General features: G+C 37.9%; 1 protein-coding gene across 4 annotated transcripts in view; it reads left to right on the top strand.

Moving 5' to 3' along the window:
* The first annotated feature begins 1,048 nt into the window (after nt 1-1,048).
* LOC131051221 (uncharacterized) overlaps nt 1,049-21,275 on the top strand; it is a 125,077-nt gene continuing 104,850 nt past the window's right edge. For 2 of the 4 annotated variants that reach the window (XM_057985646.2, XM_057985639.2), the window contains exon 1: nt 1,057-1,457. The gene's annotated coding sequence lies outside the window, so the exon portion shown is untranslated. Of the gene's footprint in view, nt 1,458-21,275 lie in introns of all 4 variants that reach the window. The other 2 variants (XM_059216740.1, XM_057985632.2) reach the window with 2 other exon arrangements.

Below are 21,275 nucleotides of genomic sequence, written 5' to 3'. Positions count from 1 at the left end.
AAAGCACTACGATTGAGTCAATCTTGTTCACATATATTGTAAAGTGATCTTGGTGTTTGAATGTTGATTCTAATATGCATCATTATTTGGTGGAGGTTTTTTTCTCATCGAACTTGAGTATATACATCTTTTTCAATTCTTTAACATTTATTATTGATAGAAAGTTTTAAAAATGTGACATCAAAACACAAACTCTAGTTTTCTATTCACACCTTTCACTATATTTTAACAAACTTTACTTTTTCTATTACTTTTAGCATTTACTCATATTATAATTTTTTTTTATGGAATCAAATTATTTTTTAGTTGAAAATTCTTTTTCCTTGATCAAGTTGTAATTAATATTCAAGACATCCTTATGATATTTTCACTTCTATCCTTTCCCGTGGCCATATCAACATCAATAGACAAAGACAACATCAAGAAGTCAATGTACCCTCAACATCATTACTTAAAAAAATATTGATAATTAAATATTATTGTGTTATGACCATGTGATTCAATAATAAGAAAAAAATAAGGTTACTTAACTAATTGTTATAACCTTATAGCATAACTTTATTGAAAGATAATAAGAAAACAAATTCCTTAGATAATGGAAATTTTACATAATAAAAAACCTTTTTTAAGACACATTTTTATTATATTAATTTCCTTAAGTCAAATTTCAAACCTCACCCTACACATATTTGAAAATGTATGAAATCTATTAAATAAACTTTCACAATCATCTATTTATCAATTTGATACTCTATAGATGAATAAAATTGTAGGACCTTGCTCTTAAAAATATCCTCTCTCCCCTTGAATCATCTTATAAAAAACAAAAATTAATTCATCACATAGAAAAGAAAAATTATTTAACAATCAAACAATCCAAATCACTTTGATTCTACAATTTTATAAATTAATAATATCACAATCAAATTTAATAAAAAACAATATTTAAAACAATATTCACCATTATTTCATACTCCACCTCACAAACACCTCAAGAATCCCTATCTTATTCCTCTTACAATCTCTTAAAACTCCTTTTAAAACCTTAAAAAACCCTATCTTATCCTCTTACAATTTCTAAAGTTCCTTTTAAAAAATTCAAATGCGAACTTATAAATCTTAGCAGCATACATTTTTCAAAGATGCAATCAAATCATTCCCATACTCGTCCCCGACGTCATTTTAGCTTATCGACTCCACCAATCGACTTAAATCCTACTCTGGTTAATAACGATTCCTATCATCCTATGATCAATATTGAGGTTTCTTACACGAATAGCAAAAAGTTGGCTTTGTTCCACTGGTTGCTTTGATTTTCAGCAACTAACGCCTGATACCATGCTTATATTCTGTCTTCTTTATTTATCCTCTAACTCCGAATTTGCAAACATATCATTGAATTCTCCACATAGTCTACGGTCGAAGAGTCTCAGCAACTTTATACACCGCAAAACCAGGTCAGTGAAGATCTACTTGTTTTGTTTCGGTGAATTGTGCAGCTTATTTCTTCATTAAATTTGCAATCATACGGTTTCCATGGAATTATTTTTAAAGTTTGAGGTATATCTAAACTTGGGAAAATTCTGGTTTTTGTGATTCATGTGTAAAAGGAGCCCATATTATTCTCATGTTTGAGTTTTAAAAGTAGCTAAATCTGGTTGTAAGCTTTCCAGGCCATCCATTGGGATTCTTGTACAGAATTGAGGTTAGTTGCCTAAAAGCTTTGAACTAGGCACGATGAAAGATAGCTTTCTACTCTTTCAGCCTGAGATCGGTGCACTGATCACCGAGGTGATGTGTAAAGAAATTGAAGGTTTACAATGATACTGTAATCGTAGGGTTACAAGATTAGTACATCACTGCCTCTTGAGTGATATGGGTCGGTCTGAATCACTACTGAACTAGTTGTTATAAGAAGCTAGTGTCCTTCATTATCATTTCACCACAACCCCATAACATATTTTGAGGTACATGGACTTGCATTGGCTCTAAATTGTTCAACATATAGTAGGAATCTCATAATGAGTTTTACTTTTCTTTCTTAAGGGGTGTTCATTTATTAAAATCGCCAGGATTTGCATGAGATTTATCACCAATTCTTCACCAGTGACTAAGGTCCTGTTAACTCATCCGTATTATTTCGTTCAGAGATGAACTTATAGGTTTGCAAAATGGCGAGTTCTTGCCCAATTCACAAGAATTTGCGGGATTTTCTACCTGGCAAGTTCCTCGCCAGAAATCCAGACAGAGCCCTGCAGATAAATTCATAATTTTTCCAGCGAGACTTGCCTCAAACTCATGATTTTTCTCTGCAGACTTGACCACCGGGAAAAATTACGCACCCTTGATAAAACCTTATTTTTTTTCGATTTTTTCGTTTTTGTCTTTTCTTATTTTTTTTTTGTCTTCAGAGTTTAGGAATTCAGTAGCATGAATTGCTTGTTGAGTGATTGAAAAGATTTATCAATTGGCGGTCAAAAGCTACAAAAATATGAAAAATGATATGTGCCGTTAACGTCCTGGTGGCCTTAATTTGGGCCTAGTGGTGAGGGCTCTGCCCCTCGACCTCCCTCGACCTTGCATGTATTGTGACAGGGAATATGCCTGGGGCACTGCCTTTGGACTGTGTGAGGGGTGCTACCCCTTGACCCTGCTGAGGGCTGCAGCCTATAGACACAGGCACTGACTTAAAAAAAACCTATAGAAAATGTTTTGTGCTGTGCCAGAACAAAAAACAGAGGTTTTCCCTTTAGTTGATTTGAAATAACAAAAAATAAATGTTTTTTTCCCCTACTTTTATGAATTTTCAGTGGTTTGTAGTCTCATGCTTAGATCCCAAGTAATTGAATTGCATTTGGTTTGCCAGGTCAATCCCAATTCAAAGTAATGCTACCATGATAGAGATAGACTTATGTGTGCTCGAAATTCATTTTATGTGTCTCATGCATTATTTACGTTCTTTTTTGCATTTATATAATTTTTTTATCTGTCGAGAATTTGCCAAATCTTGATTCTCAATCAAAATTTTGGGCTGCCAAGTTTTTGCTGTGTCCTAGCTTTTGAACTATGGAAGCATTTACACACAAGTTAATGACTCTAATAATGAACATGGCGATTTACATATCTGTAACAGTGGTTTGTCAGAGCTTGATAATATGGAAAATTATTTCGAGTGTATTGCTAGAAACGGTGTCTTTTCTTTCATAAAATTGTGGGATGGACACACGTTGTGCTCTTCATTTAGTAGGGCACAAGTGTTGCTTTGGGCGAATTCACAGTTAATCACCCACCTTCTGAAGAGATGTCTGAAATATATTGGTCAAAAGATTCAAATAAATGACAAATCATATATGAGATTACAAACTGTGTGGAACCTCAGTGTATTATTTTTCTTTCTTTCTTAAAAAAAGAGTGGAATGCTGGTTTGATTTCTTAATGCCTTTCAAATTATTAATGAATAAAGGTGTTATTTACACCCATATTGTACTTGCTTTTTCCCATTTGTCATCAAGGAGAACATCATTGTGTTTGGGCTGAATTCAATTTTTGGTCTTCCTAGTAAACTTGCAAGGATGTTTGTGTCTTGATCTTTGCACTTCAATTAACATCATTCATAGGATGAAAGAGGTTGCAGCTGTTTGGCATGGAACAACGGTAAGTTCTTGAAGGTTGTCAATGATGTCAGTGAAGAATGAGAAGTGGAAAATTGACTAAGTCCTTCAAGATGCACCATTAACTATTGCTTTCTAGATGAAGACACCCAAGGTATGTACTTGGCATGGTTCAATCACCTCAAAGTTTCACTTAACATTCAAATTGGCCGGTGTGGGCTAGGCTTGGCTTTGCCATTACAAACTTCTACGGTCTACCCACATCTTCAAGTTGGTCAATGTAGAAAATAAGAGGTGGAAAACAATATAAGAAGCTTCAAATCAACTGTAAACAGACTTATATGTGTTTACCAAACTGAAATAAAATCAGCTACAACAAAATAGAGAACACAACAGAAAGTTGAACACATAACACCGTGATTACATGGAGAAACCCTTTTGGGAAAAAACTCCACCAAGAAGAGATGAATGACTTGTATTATCAACAATATGTGAATACAATACAACACTCAAAACTCCTCTCAAGTCTTCGATCCAACAACATAACACCTGCAAAGAAAAACTTGAACAAACTTTATTTTGTCTCCAACTCAACCCCTCAACATATAGACTCACGAGGGCTCAAAATACCACCATAAAACATTACCATGGGTCAAAACAAGGTTCCAAAATACCATATAAAAAATCCATATGACCCCTACATGCCAAACATAGTCTCTTACATGACATTATACCTTCTTACAAGTTGTAATAAGATTTCCCCATAATAGGATATACTCTTACATGTATCATAGACTATCAATAACTTATGTAAGGATCCTCTTATGCATGTCATAATAATTGATTCCCATGTCCAAAATGAACCGCCCCATTTTTAGCCCTTACAGTTGTCATAAAATCTGTCATAACATCCTTAAAAATATGCTTTCCATGTTATACCATTCGATGGGCATCTTTTGACAACTATACCTTGTTTTTAAAGGCACCAACACGTGATAGAAGTGCCAACTCATAAGATTCACGCCCCTTATGATGGAGCACAATTATTCAATAGCATAATTTTCAAATAACCATAGGAAAATGTAAAATAATAATAAATAAATACTACAAAATTGCTAAGGTTGAGACACCTTAATTCCCAACATTCTCCCACTTGTCAAATACCTTGTAAGAGCTATAGGAATCACACCATCATGGAGTCAACTAGGAACAAGAAACAAGGCCCGTGGCCTTTTTGTACAAAGTTAAGTTTTTTGTGCTCACAAGTTTGGTGAGATAATTGGCAACATTCACTTGAGTGTCAATTTTCTTCAACTCAATCTGTCCATTTGCAATCAACTCAGGAATAAAATGGTATTGTACGTCCACATGCTTAGTTCATGTATGATGCATATGAATCTTAGCTAAATAAATAGCACTGACTATCACAATTAACTTGAACTGTCTTGCAATCAAAATCAATACCTACACACAATCTCTGTAACCATACGACCTCCTCAAAAACATGGGTAGCAATCATGTACTCTGCTTCAGTAGTGGATAAAGCAACTGTGGGCTGCCTCTTACTCATCCAACTTATAGCTCTTCTGAACAAAGTAAACACATACCCACTTGTGGACCTTCAACTATCAAAGTCACTTGCCCAATTTACATTAACAAATCCCTGTATGTCCAATGTCTTATCCACATTGTTAGTCCTTGAATATTCTAAACAATAATCCTAAGTTCCTTGCAAATATCTAAACACCCTTTTAACATGATTCCAATGGTCTCTACGAGGGTTAGACATAAACTTGCTTAGAACTCGCACTGCTTGTGTAATATCTAGTCTAGTGCAAACCATTGTATACATTAAACTACCTACAACACTAGCATAACACACATTAGACATATCATCTAAATCATCATCATTCTTAGGACACATATCTAATGAAAGCTTATTACCAACTTGTAAAAGAATTCTTACTGGTTTACAATCCTGCATACTAAATTTGTTCAAAATAGTGCCAACATACTTATTTTGTGACAACCAAAGTTTTCTGTTTACCCAATCTCTTTTGATTTCCATACCAAGTATATACCTTGCAGCTCCCAAATCCTTCATTTCAAATGCCCCCGAAAGTTGAGCTTTTAGCTCACTAACCATTGCCTTAGAATTATTGATAAGTTGCATATCATCCACATACACGAAAATAATTAGGATATGATCATCAATGTAATTAATGTATACACAGTGATTTTCTTCACTTCTAACAAAATCCAATTTCATGACAAATGAATCAAATTTTTGATACTACATTCAGTGAGTCTGTTTTAAACCATAAAGAGACCATTTTAACTTGCAAACCAAGTGTTCCTTTCCTTTTACCTCAAATCCTTTAAGCCATTGCCTATAAATTATCTCTTCTAAGTCTCCATGCAAAAACAGTTTTAACATCTATTTGCTCAATCTCAAAATCATTAGCTACAACAATGGATAAAAGAAATCTAATAGAGGACAATTTAGCAGCAATATAGAAAATCTCACCAAAATGAACTCCCTCTCTTTGGGAGTAGCCTTTAGCTACCAATATAGCTTTGTAGTTTTCCAATGAACAATTTGCTCCAAATTCCTTTTTGTAGACCCATTAATAACCAATGACTTTTCTTTCCTTGGGCAAATGGACAAGATCCCAGGTATCACATGATTCTAATGCCATAATCTCTTTTGCCATGGCATGTTGCCAAGAATCAAAATCATCTGCCATAATAGCTTCCTTATAGGATCTAGGTTAGCAAATATACAACGGAAATCTGGTGGGCTATATTTGTCAACTAGATTCAGTTGTTTTTTAAATCTTCTGAGAATAGGAGTATGGGGCACTTGTTGTTCTTGATCTTGCTCAACCTCTTCTTGTTCATCGATTTGACTAGTAACTACCTTTGAACCCTCATCCTCTTCTTCCTCATCCTCATCTCCATCTCTATGCTCTTCTCAAGGTGCACTTTCTTGCCTGATTTTAAAATGCACTCTATTTTCCTTATCTTTTTCTTTTGTTTTTTCAAGATTAGTAATAGCACTGAGATCCCTAAAAATCACATTTCTAGAAAAGATAATTTTCTTGGTTAGCAGATTCCATAACTTATATCCTTTTACATTATCACTATATCCAATGAGAATGCACTTTTCAGCTTTTGGATCCACCTTAGTTCATTTTTCTTTAGGCACATGAACATAAGTGTCACAGCCAAATCCTGTTAAATGTGAAAGATAAGGTTTATTCCCTATCCATATTTCGTAAGGTGTTGTATCTAGAGCCTTACAACGAGATCTATTTAACAAGTAACAACCAATATTTACAATGCATTTATCAAGCCACTGACCACTTAACATACTTCTATCTCTTTCCATTATTTTCCGATTCATCCTTTCTGCCACATCATTCTGTTGAAGAGTATATGGAGTAATTTTTTGTCTAACAATTCCTGCATGCTTACAAATTTCATCAAATTCCTTAGAACAACATTCCCCTCCATTATTAGTTCTTAAAAACTTAATTTTGCAATCTGTTTGCTTTTCAACTAAGGCTTTAAAATCTTTAAATGGTGAAAACTTCAAAGTTATGCCTTGTAAAATATAACTAGGTATATCTAGAAACATCATCAATGAATGAGACAAAATATCTAGATCTTCTTCCAACTGATTCAATATCTACTAGTCCAAAAACATTTGAGTGAATTATTTCCAATTTACTCTTTAAGGTTTTTTACTATTTGAAGGAACTGATTTTGTATTTTGTTTTCCAAACACACAATGTTCACAAAATTCAAAACTCTCATGAGAATAAGAAAAACCTTTTGACAACTATTTATTCAAAATGGGTTTTTAAACCATTCTCACTAATGTGTTTCAATCTATGGTGCCACAATATACGAGTATTTTCAGATTTAACAACAGTAGTGGCTTCAAGCTTATATAGAGTCCCCTTCCTTGCCCCTCTTGCTACCACCAAGTTTCCTCTTACTAATCTACAACCATGCTTGTCAAGTCTTACATGCAATCCCGTATCATTCAACATAGAAACTGAAATTAAATTTCTTTCTAAACTTGGGACATGCATAACATCTGAAAGAGATTCTATTCTCCCATCATTGAAACACAACTCAATCTTATCCCTTTCGTCAATAGGAGGTAATGTCTTATTTTCTGACAGCCAAAACATTGCGAATTGAAAGTTCTTCCTCAAGTCAAAAAATGGCATCGCCAATAAAAGTTCCTCAAGTTAAAATAGTGGCAATAACGATAAAGTTCCTTCTCAAGTCAAAAGGTGGTAGTAGTTGATGAGAGTTCCTCAAGTAAGAAAGATGACAATAACACATATGGTTTTGACAATGTTTGATTGACATAAGTAGGTGAAAAGGGTGCCATGAAGATTTAAAGTTGTTTTGTGCCAAGTGTTTTGGAATTGCTATAGTAGGATTCCCATGTTGGGCATTCTTGACATTTAAGGGCCCCCTTGTATTACCCATTGATTGTAACCAATTTGAGACACCTTATATGGGTTTGTGTGTTTAAGTGCTTGTCCCTTATGTTGCCTATCGTTTAGTTTCTCATCCATTCATCCTTAGTTTGAACTGTCAAAAGTTGGATAAGTTTCCTGATTTTGTTGGCATTTTAGGGAGGTTTCAAAACCTTTGTTTGCGGGTGACAAGGTTTTCACATCCTCTCTGGGGCTCAACATTGGTTTCCTAACCTCTTCATTCTTGAAAGGGAAAACATGTTAAGTATTTTGTGTTGGAAATTGGGATTGGTTTCGAAACTTGCATTGGAGCTCGACATCCTTTTTCTAACCTATTTGTTCTTTGAAATGGCAGGTGTTCATTTACTGACGATTTTATGTGGTTTGCAAACCCCCATGTTAGCAAAACAGGTCCAAGTGCTAACAACTTCCGCCAATAGCAAAAGGAAACCCAAAGCAGCTAAGTTAAGTTTTCGGCAACTTCAAGAGGTTTCAAAACCTCCATTGGCTGTTGATGAGGTTCTCACAATTTTGTTGCAGGTTGACAAGGTTTTCAAAACTAGTTCATTACTTAAGATTTGGCAAAGGTTGGTTTTCAAAGGCAAGTTTGAAGATGTGCCGACAAATTTGATAAGTTTTAAAACCTTTTTTTGGAGCTTGACGAGGTTGTCAAAACCATCCAAAAGGACAAGAAGACAGTCGCAAGAGAAGTTAAAGTGCACAATTTCAAATTGGTTATAGAACTTGTGTCAGCCTATGACCAGGCTGCGTCGCATGTTGACAAGGTTCCCAATCACTTGCCCCTTTGTCGACAACAAGCATTGTTGACGTGTTTTTTATGACAGCGTCTAACACAGAATAAAGTCACCAATGGTCACCTTATCCTCTCTTGATCAAGATTAGTCCGTATGCTAGGATTGTTTAAAGTTCAAATGACTAATTCCAAGGTTCCTTCAGTGTGTGGACGTGACTCAGATGTTTGATGGGTTTGTTGATAACCCAAGGGGCCTTACGCATGTTCAATTGAAGAAAACTCATGCAAGCTCAAGGATTTCTGCACTGATGATTTGCAATGAAAGCTCTAGTTTTAAATCTTTTGGATTTTTCAAATTATGCGGAAAGTAAATGAGAACGGGGTAGAGAGAACTATGCTAAAGCTAATCTAATCCTAAGAACAGGAGACAAGATAACTCATGCAAAATCAAACCACACTTCGTTTCGCCAGCAGAGCACAACTACACGAAGGGGGTGCAATCTTCAAAGGGTGCGTGGAGGTTTTTCAAATCAACAAATACGGACCATTGGATCGAACAATCTTTACTGATGATTGAAGTTAAGCATACACACATCAAAAGGCTCAGGCTAACTTTGCACGATATACAACAATCAGCTGCATACCATAAGTATGAGCTCGGATTCTGCAACAAGTACTCCTATCAAATCCAATTCTCCTAACAACATATAAGAAAATCTAATCTAATTGAAGAGAGCAAGACCATGCAGATTGCCAAAATAGAACAAGAATACACCATCAAAGTCGAACAATGTATTAAGTTGGCTACTTCACAATCCTGATGCAACAATCTCAGATAATAATCTCTCCTCCTTTTGTAAATGTATTGTAATTTCCAATTTAATGGACAAGTTATATGCAGGATGGTGTATTTTAAATTTGATATTATGCCTATGACACTAATATTGCTATCTTTCTTTTACTGCAGGTAAGGAGGATGAACATGTATCAATTTCAATGTCATCTCCTTTGATTGGAATGATTTATAAATAGTAGGGTGGCCACGATCAAGTGGCACCTTGATCGGACATGTCTTTTAGACATGTTCGACCAAGATGTCACTTGGTTGTGACCCCTACTAACAACAACCAATCCATAACTAATCGGTGCTTCAAACATACCTGATAATGAATCGGTATCCTTAATGATAACATCGCTTATAACATGCCCGATAATGAATCGGTATCATTGCTGATGATAATAGTGCTTAATCATATCCGATCGGTATCATATGTTAATGATAATAGTGCTTAAACATATCCGATCATGAATCGGTGTCATTTGTTAATTGTTACAGATATAAAACATACCCGATTATGAATCGGTATCAAAGCATATGGATTAATATAACATAAACAATAACAATAGTTGTTAGCATTATATGCTATCGGGTTAATACCCCGATAGCATATTAATGCCGATATGAATCGACATTAATATGCTATCGGGTTAATAGCCCGATAGCATTTCAGATTGACACTTAACATAGTTAAGCAGGTTGTCAATCTAATCCAATATCAATATCATAATTGTGACCAATGTTATAGTCTGATAAACATAAAGCATGAATGAGTAAACAAAATATAGGAGATTATTGAGTTAGGAGAGTCTTATCTTGCAGAGGCTACTAATGCATTAACACTCCCTCTTAGCTTTTGGAAGATAAGGTAACCTGCATCACATTTCTTTTTCAAAATGTCAGTCTCCAAGAATATATATCATCTATACATATAATATGAAGTACCATCAGAACATAGGATACAAACATAAAACATTACTCTAAGTATGTGACATAGGGTACCACCCAACTATGTGATATAATAGATTCATCATTTTATTATGACAAGATATCACCTAAACACGTGATATCAGTATTGCCTAAACACGCAATACTGAGGATAAACATGAGGATGGTTAAATTCTCATCTTATCCATGTTGTGATATGTGCACAAACATTTCATTCAAATGTTTTATCACAACAACATCATGGCACATCCATGACATACCAGAGATCCAACATGATAATTGGTTTGAGAATCATAAGATCGTCACCTTATGATGTCTGCATACAAGTGTTCATAATCTGAGAGATCGTCACCTCTTAGATATGAACACAGGGGGTAAAACCCATAATGTCTCAACATGACAAAAGAAGTTTACATTTTCAGCATCTTATTTACAAAGCAGATTATCTTTCTATCATACCTAAACCCTTTCTGAAGTGATCAACCTTCACTCTGGAAAGTGGTTTGGTCAGAATATCTGCAGTCTGATCTCCTGTACTAACATATTCTAATTTGATCACATTTTTGTCTACCATGTCTTGTACATAATGGTATGGGATCTCAATATGTTTGGATCTATCATGGAACACTGGATTCACTGAAAGTTTTATGCAACTTTGGTTGTCGCAATGGATGATAGTAGGTTTCATCGGATTGCCAAACAATCCCACAAGCAACTTTCTAAGCCACACTGTTTCTCGGGCAGCCATGGAGGCTGCAATGTATTCGGCCTCGGTGGAACTTTGCGCTACAGAAGACTGCTTTCTGCTGATCTAGGATATCATGGCTGATCCCAAACTGAAGCAACACCTAGAGGTGCTTTTCCGATCAGTCACACTTCTAGCCCAATCTGAATCTGAGAATCTGTGTAGATTAAGATCAATTTTCTTATACTTGAGACCAAGGTTTAAGGTGCCTTGTAAATATCTCACAATGTGTTTTACTGCTACCAGGTGTATCTCCTTTGGCTCACACATAAACTGACTCAAGGCATTCACTGCATAGCAGATATCTAGTCTTGTATTTACCAGATACATAAGAGACCCAATCATTTGCCTGTATAGAGTGGGGTCAGTAGAAGGTGATTCTGTTGCTGCTTCTTTGAGTTTATGAAGATTGGTTTCCATTGGAGCGGTCATAGGTCTGCAGTTGAGCATTCCAAATCTCTTCAGGATGTCTAATGTATACTTGCCTTGGTTTAGAACAATGTTGTCAGGATTCTGCCATACTTCCAACCCTAGGAAATAATGAAGGAATCCCAAGTCCTTCATATCAAATTCTTTGGATAGCTCTTTCTTGCATTGATCTATAAGGTGATCTTCTCCAGGCCCTGGGAGCTTGTTTGAGCCCATATAGAGCTTTCTTGAGTCTGCACACATGAGATTCTGCATGATGGATCTCAAACCCTTTAGGTTGCTCTAGGTATACTTCTTCAGATATCTCTCCATTAAGAAAAGCTGTCTTTACATCCATTTGATGTACCTTCCATCCCTTTGCTGCTGCAATGGCTAGTACAACCCTTACTGAGGTATATCTGGCTACAAGAGCAAATGTTTCTTCATAGTCTATCCCTTCCTTTTGAGAAAAACCTCTGGCTACAAATCTTGCCTTATATTTTTCAATGCTGCCATTTGTTGCATGTTTGATCTTGAAGAGCCATTTAGAAGAAACAACAGACTTCTTAGTTGGCCTAGGAACAATTTCCCATACATCATTTTTAATTATGGATTGATACTCTTCAGACATAGCATCCTTCCATACTTGATGTTTAAGGGCATCTGTTACATTGTCAGGTTCATTTTTAGATAGATCATTCATAAGAGCAACATAACTAGTAAATTTATTAGGTCTTTTGCTTTCTTTGAAGGTTCCAGAAGGAGCAGCAAACCTCTGAGCTTCTTCTATTGTTTTGGTGGCCCATAGTGGTCTTTTCTTGAGATTTCTAGGTGTGTTTTCATTTTCATTTTCAGTTTCATCTAGATTCTCCCTCTGAAACTCAGGGGCAGGATTTTCATCTAAGTTAGAGGTAGGTACATAGATTTCAGGTTCTATGAAGTTCTGAGCTCTTTTGAAGCCTAGGTCTTCTTCAAATATTACATCCCTACTTAGTTCAATATTTCTTTGACCAGGTACATAGATTCTGTAGGCTTTGGAGGTTTCACTATATCCTACAAGCAATCCTTTCTTTCCAGAAGGTTCTAGTTTTAGTCTCTTTTCTTTAGGTATATGGATATAGACAGGACATCCAAATATCCTAAGGTGGCTAATATCAGGCTTAATCTTAGTGAATACTTCCTCAGGAGTTTTGTCCTCACGATGGGAGTGAGGGCACCTGTTCTGTATATATACAGTGGTGCTGGAAGCTTCAGCCCAAAGATTAGTGTTAAGGTTTTGATCTAGGATCATGGCTTTGGTAGCTTCAACTATAGTCCAATTTTTCCTTTCCTCTACCCCATTTTGTTGGGGGTTATAAGGTATAGTAAACTCCCTCTTAATCCCATTATCTCTACAAAATTCTTTAAATGAATCTGATGTGTATTCTCCCCTATTGTCGGTTCTTAGGGTTTTAACTTTGTTTCCTAAGTGGTTTTCAGTTAGTGATTTAAATTCTTTAAACCTAGAGAGGATCTCTTCTGATTCTTTACTTTTCAGAAAGTAGATCCAAGTTTTCCTAGAGTAGTCATCAACAAATATTACATAATACAAGAATCCCCCTAGAGAGGATATGGACATGGGTCCGCATACATCAGAATGAACTAATTCTAGAATTTTGCTAGTTTTCCTAGTACTATTTTGGAATGCACCTTTGGTATTCTTACCTAGGGCACATCCTTTGCATGCCCCTGAATGATCTTGCTTTAATTTGGGTAGACCTGTGACAAGGTCATTGAAGATAAAGCCCTAAAATTCAGATGGTCTAATCTTCTATGCCAAACTTCATTTGCATTAGTGGCTTCATGGATTAGGGCTAGATTGGTTTCCGTGCACAGCTCATACAAATAGCCCTGTCTCTGTCCAATGGTCTTTGCCTTCTTGATGGAGAAGTTCCTTGGCCAGGCCAATACTTTGTTGTCCATGAATGTCACTCTGTATCCTTTATCTTCCAGTGCCGATATAGAAACTAGATTTCTTTTGATGCCGGGGACATATAGTACTCCTTCAAGCCGTAAGGTTATGCTTGTCTTCAATTTGATGGTGCAGGTTCCTACTCCTCTGACTGGATATGTGGAGTCATCTCCGATGGTTACGTCCTCATCACTCTTCTCTGTCATGGAATCGAGTACTTCTCTAAACCCAGTGATGTGCTTGGATGAACCACTGTCAATCACCCATGAGTTGATTTTGTTAGAAGCTTGACTTGTGAGTGCTGAGTAGAATACGTATTTCCCAGAGTCATCTTCCCCTTTAGTCTTCCTTGCTTTGACAAATGTAGCATGTTTCTTGGTTCTTTTCGGGCATTTTGCAACGAAGTGTCCAAACTGATCACATCTGTAACATTGAATGTGAGATAAGTCCTTCTTTGAAGTGTTCTTGCCTTGACGACCTTTTCTCTTTCTAAACTGCCTTTTCTTGTTTTGCTTGGTGGAGTTGGTGTTTAGAACTTGCAAGTCTTCATCTATATTCTTGTGTTTCATTCCCATTTTGTTCAATCTTGATTCCTCTTGGAGACTGTCATCCCTTAATCTTTTAAATTTGGGATATTTGGACCTTGCACTGATGCCTTGGACGAATGTGCTCCATCCACTAGGCAACCCATCTAAAGCAATGAGTGTTAGCTCTTTGCTTTGGATCTCGTAGTCCAGAGTTGCAAGTTCATCTTTTAGAACTAATATCCGCATAAAGTAGGCGTTGATTGTCTCCCCTTTGTTCATGGTGATATGATTTATTTCTCGTTTTAATGCTAGAGTTCGACTTGCATTTGATATCTCAAATGTGCTTTCAAGAGCTTTGAACGTTTTATAGGCTGTCTGATGTTTTCTTATGATGGGCATTATGTTGTTTCTCACCCCATCAACTATTATTTTTATTGCCTTTTCATTTCCCTCAATCCATGTTGTTTTGTCAGGTTCATTTTCGGGTTGATCATTTTTAGTTTGAACAAATGAATCCACTTTGTTCTCCTTTAATTTCATTTGAATTTTGAATTTCCAGGCTGAAAAATCATCGCCACCTCCAAGTCTGTCTTCGAATCTGATAGCACTGGCCATTTGAAGAAATGTGATGTAGTATATAACCTTGTTCTTAAATTTGTTTCACGAAATTAAATAGCCTCAAGTTCGATCAACCTGGCTCTGATACCATGTAAATGTATTGTAATTTCTAATTTAATGGACAAGTTATATGCAGGATGGTGTATTTTAAATTTGATATTATGCCTATGACACTAATATTGCTATCTTTCTTTTACTGCAGGTAAGGAGGATGAACATGTATCAATTTCAATGTCATCTCCTTTGATTGGAATGATGTATAAATAGTAGGGTGGCCACGATCAAGTGGCACCTTGATCGGATATGTCTTTTAGACATGTCCGACCAAGATGTCACTTGGTCGTGACCCCTACTAACAACAACCAATCCATAACTAATCGGTGCTTCAAACATACCTGATAATGAATCGGTATCCTTAATGATAACAACGCTTATAACATGCCCGATAATGAATCGGTATCATTACTGATGATAATAGTGCTTAATCATATCCGATCGGTATCATATGTTAATGATAATAGTGCTTAAACATATCCGATCATGAATTGGTGTCATTTGTTAATTGTTACAGATATAAAACATACCCGATTATGAATCGGTATCAAAGCATATGGATTAATATAACATAAACAATAACAATAGCTGTTAGCATTATATGCTATCGGGTTAATACCCCGATAGCATATTAATGCCGATATGAATCGACATTAATATGCTATCGGGTTAATAGCCCGATAGCATTTCAGATTGACGCTCAACATAAGCAGGTCGTCAATCTAATCCAATATCAATATCATAATTGTGACCAATGTTATAGTTTGATAAACATAAAGCATGAATGAGTAAACAGAATATAGGAGATTACTGAGTTAGGAGAGTCTTATCTTGCAGAGGCTACTAATGCATTAACACCTTTTACAAATGAAGGGGGTCACCCCTTTATATAGGCCTCAGGCCATGCAAACCCTAATTGTTGCCGGGAATAATCATTATGATATGTTGTCATATTATGTTTATGTTGTCGTCGGTAATAATGAGTTACGACAGTCAGTTAGTTAGTCGTCCTGAAGGGTAGTTGGACTAATTAGGGTTTCACCCACAAGATTCTCCACTCAAGATGCAACAAGGTGGGAATCGGCAATAAATAACCCATCATGCCCATATACAATTAATACAAAAGCCTATAATAGCACCCACTAGTGCATTAAATGTGCCCCATGATGTTGATTATGCCCAAAATATAACGAACACCTTCATGCAAGGAATAAATGTCCATCATTCTCCATGTGACGACGACATGCACGGAGAATCTGCCATAAAACCATAAATGAGGAGGCTGCATGCAAGAAGCGACATGCATTGACTGGACCCACACTTAGTCAAAATACCCCTAGCAGTAAATACGCCACTACTATTCAACTAAAAGATTCTCGTCCAAGAATGGACGACCATTATCCCGCTCATTTATGGCGTATGTAATGAATCTACTGACGATGGCTTCCAGCTCTTCGATGAAGACACTTGGCACATTTTCAATGTCAAATTCCATCAAGGCAATTTCTTCCTCGCTTTTGGAAAAGAAGCTCTCCCACTCCATCATGACTTCCTGTGTCTTCTTCATTATACCGGAGAATGAAGAAACATTTGCAAAATGCTCCTTGGGGAATGAACCTACGAAGAAGAAATCGTGCAACTGAGATTTCAGGGAGTTCACTGTTATTCCACTGTCATTGAGTTTCCTCACGAACAATGCTTCAATTGCACTAATGATTTCCTCTTGTACCCCTCTGATGGACTCTTTTAAAGTAAAGGAGTCTACGCTGAATTTATCGAAGGTGTTCTTTCCTGAGTAGACGTCGTAGAACCATCGGGGAAAGTCAGAAGCTTCATTTTCCTGAATCACTTTCCTGTCAACCAGGATTTGCCTTGGAACCTTCGTCAAAGCCCTGAGTCGCGAAATGGTTAAGTCCTGGTAAATGTGCACATCCTCCCATAATCCTTCTGCTGTCTCTAATCCTGCTCAGGAGGGCCACGAACTTTGAATGAAGCTGAGCTAGGTCTTCAATGAATTTTCCTGCTTCTGTATAAACATCCTCTATCCATTCCCTGGAATTTTGCGCCATCGCTCTAATAACCTCTGCATCATCAACCACTTCCTTAGGAAGGGAGGAAGGAGGAGTGAAGGGAGGAAGGAGGATTGAATGAAGGACTTGCCTCCTTGAGGGGTCTTTTGAAACTCCTGACGTACTCGCATAGGGCTCTATTTTCTTCCCTTAGCCGCTTACATTTCGCCTTTGATTTCAACATCTTCTCCTTCATGGCCAAGGAAGATTCCTCAAAGTCTCCCATTACTTGACCTGTGGAAGCATGGCCAAGATCAATCTGTTTGATAACATAATCCTCCTACCTGATTTCGCTTCTATCTCTATCTACTGCAGGCTCAGCAACGTGCAGGGTCCGGGATCTAGATTCTTCCCTAACAACTTTGGAAAATTTTCGGGGAGCCTTCCTTTCTGTTGGCTAATCCATCCTTTTCAATAATTCTTCCAACTCTCGAGCAGGATCAGTTTCCCTTTCTGATTCCCTTCTCAACCTTCCCACCAACCAATTTGGAGCGGGGATGGAGTGACTATGATCCTCTACGTGCTCCTGTTCCTGTGACTCTTCCTCCATTTCACCAAGGATAGCTTCCACGAAGCTATCCTGGCGAGCCTCTTCCTGATGTGGGGGACTTTCTTGCCTTTGACTTCTTGGCTGATGGTGTCCTTGTGAAGCATTAATGCTGAGTATATCTGGTGCCGGGACGCTCTTCGGAAGTGGAAACATCTCTACCTCCTACACACTTGAGGAACTTGCCGGTGAATGCTCTCCTTTCGTCCTTGCTTTCTTTTGCGGAGGTTCTTCCTGCTGGACTTCCTGTTGAACCTCCTGTGGGATTTCCTGTGGGATTTCCTTCCTCTTTGCTGTCGTTGGTCTCTTTGGGGCATTTTTTCCTTTATCCATCCGAACTTCCCTTCCTGCCTGAACCTGTGAAGAGCCCTCGGTTGCCTCACTGTGGGAATCTAGACTTCCCATTAGCTGACATGTTAGATGGACATTCCCTTCCACCAACTTCCTTATCTGCCTGTCAATCCAATGCTTAGTGAATTTCAACACTGGTCTAGCTAAGATACTCAAATCATCCATCTCGGGCTCTGACCAATCTGGCAACTGAATAGGCTGATCCTTCACTTTCTCAAATTCAGGTTGTATCAAATCTGAATCCTCCTTTACCTGATCTGGTACTTGATAAATTTCACTTATCCTGATGGTGTCAAGGGGCAATCTAGAATGCATTCTCTTCCGGACCTCAAGGGTGGCCTCAACACCTGCCCAATAATCTTCTAAGTGAAACTTGTGTATGAATTTGACGCCAACAACCTTTTTGATTTGGCGGTAAGGATCATACTTGGCCCTGGATGTATAAAACGACAGACGATAGAATGCCAATTCCCGTGCTACACTTTCAGCGGCTTCCAAGCTTGGGCATATTTCCATGAAGTCACCCAAGACAACTAGGAATTCAATTGATTGCTTTTTCTTCTTCTTCTTCAGCAACTGATCATAGGTAGTTAACTCTCATGAGCTCCAGCAATACGAGCTTGTCTGATGGATATCTTGGTAATTTGTATGACTGGAATGAGAATCCTTGCGTCTTGATGTAGGTGAATTTAGGAAATTGCAAGAACGCAGCTCCATACTTCTGGACCAAGGCACTTGCTTGCGGCGACACCCTTATGTGCAACTTCTTCTGCATAAGTCGTGTCAAGTACATGGTGAAGGTGTCATTTGCCAACCTGTAAGAATTGACATTGTGAAGATGCAGCTGGGTATAACACTCATGTACTTTCAATTGAGCTGGTCCGCAACCCATAATTCCTCTTGCTGACAGACCATCGAATCCTCCCCTTCGCGCAAGCATATAGAACAGGTAGGAGCTCATAAAAAGGACTGGGACCTTTTTCTTTTAAGTTTTTCAATTGCTCGTGCAAGTAGTGATTGATCAATCTGGCTCAGTCGATTAGCCCATTTGAATTCATGATCTCGCCTATGTAGAAGAACATCCAAGTCTCAAAGTTCACAGAATGTGAACACCCCATTACTTTGCTTAACATTTTTATTAGGTCCACATACTCTTGCTTGAACTCGAAGATAGTTAGAGTTTTTGGCATCTTGGAGGCATGCACCCTAGGCTTCAACAACCACTGCTTATTAATCAAATCAGCACACCTGGCAGGACCTGCTTCATATACTTCCTGAGCATCGCTGCTGGTCCTGTATGTCATGGAATAGTGCGAAGGAATTCTGAAAGCCTCACCAATTGACTCCAAAGTCAATGTTGCCAGCAGCTTGCCATCTGGCGTTGAGATTGTCTTTCGCTCCAAATTATAATGTGCTGCACATTCCTAGACCGAGTCTGGGCACTGAATAGTAGGAGGAAAACCAGCTGCCGCAACAATTCCGCTTTTGACAATTTTGACAGCTGTTGTTGATGGACTGTGCCCTGCTGTCCGAAACATTCTGATCTTGAATGCAGCCAAATTGAATGTGCCTAAATTAGTATCGCTAATTTCTTCCCATCTTGAATTCAGCCGGGAATGGGGAAGGAAACTTTTCATTTCTGCCTTGATCAATGCCTGCCTGGAGAGGGTAGCTGCCTTGCTTGATTCCGCCATCCTAGGAAGCGCCTTGGAAATGATGAAAATAGAGACTAAGTATGACCACCCTTCACTTCTCCAATTCGTCTTTCCTGAATCTTGCACGTGAGAAATGAAATGTCCTTCCAAACTTATATAGAATTCTTCAAAACGTCTTGCTAAGTTAGGAGGCATTAAATTAGCAATTGCATTCATGATGCGTCATACTTTCCTCAATTACTGCCCCATGCAAACGGAACTTCCCATGCGAGTGAGTTTGAATTTAGAAGTTTCCTTAAATGCACCAAGTCACGTGTCATACTTGGAAGATTCTCTTCGCCAACTCATTGATTTCCATTTTTTCCAATTTTGGAGGGAAATTGAAGGATTTTCTCAAGATTTGCTTGATTTCATTCTAATTTGTTGTCTTCTGCTTTTGAAGGAATTTTCATGCCTCATTTCAACATCCCTATTTTTTAGGGATCCCCCTAAAATTTAGGAGCCAGGTTCATTGGATAGAGAATTTCGCCACGATTCCGTATCTATAAAATTTTCCACATTCTAGCGAGATTCGGTGTCTAAAAATAGCAAATTCAAAAATTTGCCCAAGGGGATTTTTACTTTTTGATTCCTCCTTGACCTTTGACTTTCATGCCTTAGACAAATTTTTAATTTTCAAGCTTGAGCGTGGATTTTCACTGGAAGAAGAATTCCATCAATTTCGTGAATCTTCCATGGATGTTTGATTTTGGCGCCCAGCTGGAGAGTAGGGCGGAATTTTGACTTGGTAGATGATATTCATTCATTTCATACTCTCCATGAACATCCTTGTTTGGCGCCCTCACCTAGCACATGGGTGCAATTCCTTCCTGAAGGAGGAATTCATCATTTTGTATGTTATCCATGACTCCTCTGCTTTGGCGCCCTTCCATGCTTCTGGGCGGAATTTTCACCTGAGGGAGGAATTCATTGTTTAGTGCATTGTCCATGAGAAGACTCTTTTAGCACCCTCCCGTGTTCCTAGGCAGCATTTTGCACTTGGTGGGGAATTTCTTCACTTCCATGGATTCCTTGTATCTCCCAACTTGGCGCTCTTTCCCTGTCTTGGGCGCTATTTCACCCTAAGGAAGGAATTCATTGTTTTGTGTGTTTTCCTTGAGCATGCCATTTTGGCGCCCTTGGTGAAGTATGGGCGCTAAAACTACCTAGGCAAGGAATTTCACATTCTCCATGTTCTCCATGCATGCCTTCTTTTGGCACCTTCCATAGTACTAGGGCGCATTTTTTACTTGAGGGAGGAATTTCTTTGTCTAGTGTATTGTCCATGGGAATGCCATTTTAGCGCCTTCCTCCTTGTTAGGGCGTAATTTTGCCTAGGGGAAGGAATTCTCAACTTCTTCAATTCTCCTTACACACTTCATTTTGGCGCTCTCCACTGTGCTAGGGTGCATTTTGCTTCTGGTCTTGGAATTCATACTCCTTCCATCTTTCCATGCATACACTCTTTGAGCGCCCTATGCAAGGCTGGGGCGGAATTTTGCATAGGTGAAGGACTTCATCATTATTCATTGCTCTCCATGGAATGCTTAGATTAGCGCCCTCCATCTTCCTAGGGCGGGTTTTTGACCTGGCTAAGGATTCACAGACTGCGAAGTGAATTCCATGATGCATCAACTTTGGCACCTTCATGTGTAGCAGGG

Source organism: Cryptomeria japonica, chromosome 2 (assembly GCF_030272615.1).
Source record: "Cryptomeria japonica chromosome 2, Sugi_1.0, whole genome shotgun sequence".
Lineage (NCBI taxonomy): Eukaryota > Viridiplantae > Streptophyta > Pinopsida > Cupressales > Cupressaceae > Cryptomeria > Cryptomeria japonica.
The sequence above is the reverse complement of the archived record's forward strand: the minus strand, read 5'-3'. Positions and strand labels throughout refer to the sequence as shown.